This window comes from Ursus maritimus, unplaced genomic scaffold, assembly GCF_017311325.1.
Source record: "Ursus maritimus isolate PB19 unplaced genomic scaffold, ASM1731132v1 scaffold_2, whole genome shotgun sequence".
In the NCBI taxonomy this organism is placed as follows: Eukaryota; Metazoa; Chordata; class Mammalia; order Carnivora; family Ursidae; genus Ursus; species Ursus maritimus.
The window spans coordinates 4,073,549-4,076,226 of record NW_024424452.1 but is presented as its reverse complement, the minus strand read 5'-3'; the positions used below and the strand labels follow the sequence as shown (position 1 = coordinate 4,076,226).

The following is a 2,678-nucleotide window of genomic DNA, read 5'->3' as shown; positions in this document are numbered from 1 at the left end:
GGGGACGAGAGGACCAGGCACCGGGAGGAGCGGCTGCTGGGGGCGCGGCTGGACCGAGACCAGGAGAAGCTGCTCAGGTGAGGGCTTGGGGGCAGCCTGGGGGCTGGACGTGGCCTCTCGTCCCCGACCCTGATCCTAGGCCAGATGGCCCCACGGCCCCTCTCCCATGAGCGTGGGTCCCCTCTCCTGGGGAAGGTCCTCGGAGCAATTCTTTTCTGAGCCATAGCTGGTTCCTCTTCATGCTGGGGGCCCGCTGGGCATTCTGGGTGATACCCCTTTTCTCCCACATCTCCCAGGCCCATGGGGCTGTTGCCAATGCGTGCTTCCCTTCCAGAGAAAGTAAGGAGCTGGCTGACCTGGCCCGCTTGCACCCCACCAGCTGTGCTGCTAATGGCCTGAACCCCAACCTCATGGTGACCGGTGGCCCATCACTGGCAGGCTCTGGGCGCTGGTCCGCCGACCCCGCAGCCCACCTGGCCACTCACCCCTGGCTGCCCCGCTCGGGCAGCACATCCATGTGGCTCGCTGGACACCCCTATGGTGAGTGTGGGGTGACAACTTCCCCCTTATCTGGTGGTTGATGACAGAGTGGGCCCGATGTGTTTCTTGCCCGGAGCTCGGGGCTGGGGGCTGGTGCCGGGGCAGGACTGCGGGTGGAGGCCAGTTGTTTGTGGGACCCACGCCCGGATCTAGCTCCTATCTCCCTTTGGTTAGAGCTCGGGCCTTGCTTCCTCTCCCCACACCTTGGCTCCCTCATGTGTCTGAAGAGGGCAGTTACTAGGACACTCGCCTTGTGGGGGTCCCTCTGCTGAGCCATTTGGAGGTGGGGCCCAGGGACGGGTGGCTGTGGACATGCTTGCAGCCTGTCACCTCTCAGTTTCCTGCATGGAGGCCCCAGGAGGTGGGGGTCGGGGGAGCAGACAGAAAGGGGGTGGGCCTGGGCCCCCAGCCCCTGGCATTGACACGGGCCTGGGTCTCCCCTAGGCTTGGGCCCCCCACCTCTGCACCAGGGCATGGCACCTGCCTTCCCGCCTGGCTTGGGGGGCTCCCTGCCGTCAGCCTACCAGTTCGTCAGGGACCCCCAGTCGGGCCAGCTGGTGGTCATTCCCAGCGATCACCTGCCTCACTTTGGTAAGTGGCGGCCTTTGGGTGGAGGGCAGTGGTCGTGGTAGCCTCACCTGGAGAGACTGATCCAGATGCTAGGGGCCTTCTTGGGGGGGGTGTCCATCTAGAATAATGGGGTAGGAGGCAGACCGGGGCTTCGAGGATATTTTATGTCCGTGGTTTACCCGTGTCATAAAGCCATAGGGATCCTTGTTTTGATGAACTCCTACCCAAAACCAGTGCAGACTCTCCTCCCTGGGGCCTGGACCCCCCACCCTGGTGCCTCCCGTCCCTCGGGAGTCCCACTTGGCAGACCACTGGGGGTGGGGGGAGGAAGGCTTGGAGTCCCCATGTTGGCACGCTGCCACTGTGAGGGCCACACCTGGGGTGTAGGCAGGGCCCGTGTCCCCTGGGCCGGGGAGGCGGGTGCAGAGGGAGGCCCGGCCCAGCCCTGCCCCCCCTCTAGTGGGCCGACAGGGGCGCTGGGCGGCGGGTGCAGCCTCACTGTGCGTCCTGCCCCTAGCGGAGCTGATGGAGCGGGCCGCGGCGCCCCCGCTCTGGGCCGCCCTGTACCCGCCGGGCCGCGGCCCCCTGCACCACGCCCAGCAGCTGCAGCTCTTCTCCCAGCAGCGCTTCCTGCGGCAGCAGGAGCTCCTGTACCTGCAGCAGCAGGCAGCCCAGGCCCTGGAGCTGCAGAGGAGCGCCCAGCTCGTGGTGAGTGAGGGTGGGGTGGCCTCAGGGGGAACTGCCCCAGCCCCCTGGGGACGGAGAGGCAGATGGGTCCACAAGCAGAAGCTCAGCAGTGACGAACTGGGAGGGAGGAAAGATGGCGGGGGCTGGTGGTCAGGGAGGGCCACCTGGAGGAGGGAGCGTCTGCCCACAGACCGGAAGGAGTTGACCATGGACGGTCCCTTTGGGCAGAGGGAACAATGTGAGCAAGGCCCAGAGGCGGATGGAAGCTGGCAGGGGGCAGGGTGCGGGGAGCAGCGGGGAAACCGAGGCAGGAGAGGCAGCCTGCTGGACTGGGGAAGTTTGCATTGGATGCTGAAGAGATGCTAGGGATTCCCGCTGTTTCCTGAGCCCAGCCTGACCGCCTCCTCGAGCCTGCTGGCCGGGCTGCCTGCTCCGTGGTCCTGGCTCCCTTGTCAGGCCGGGGTGGCCTCTGACTGCCACATCGACCAATCCCATAAGATGGGAGGCACGAGGGGTTCCCTGTGTGGGTGAGCTCCGCAAAGCCCACAGCCCTCTTGCCTCCTTGTGGGCGTTCCAGGACGTCTGTCCTCTGCTTGGCCTTGTCCCTTTTCCTTTGTGCAGCGGCCACTCCAGACGAGGCCGCCGACGTGGGCCCAGGCAGCAGACAGGGCCCGGGCTTTGAGCCTTAGCTCTGGCATACGTGGCTCTGTGCCCTTGGGTGGATGACTTCACGTCTCTGGGCTTGGGTTTCGTCCTTTAGAAAGCGGAGATGGTAGTATTCGCGCGTCATCAGGGTTGTTCAGTGAGATTTAATAATCAGGAGAGGGGCTGGTGCCGGGAGCATTTCTTCCCTGTGTCTTTTTTTTTTTTTTTTTTTTTTT

At 64.7% G+C, this 2,678-nt stretch overlaps 1 protein-coding gene across 1 annotated transcript in view; it reads left to right on the top strand.

Moving 5' to 3' along the window:
* Positions 1 to 2,678, top strand: part of TNRC18 (trinucleotide repeat containing 18) — a 73,949-nt gene that overhangs the window by 16,133 nt on the left and 55,138 nt on the right.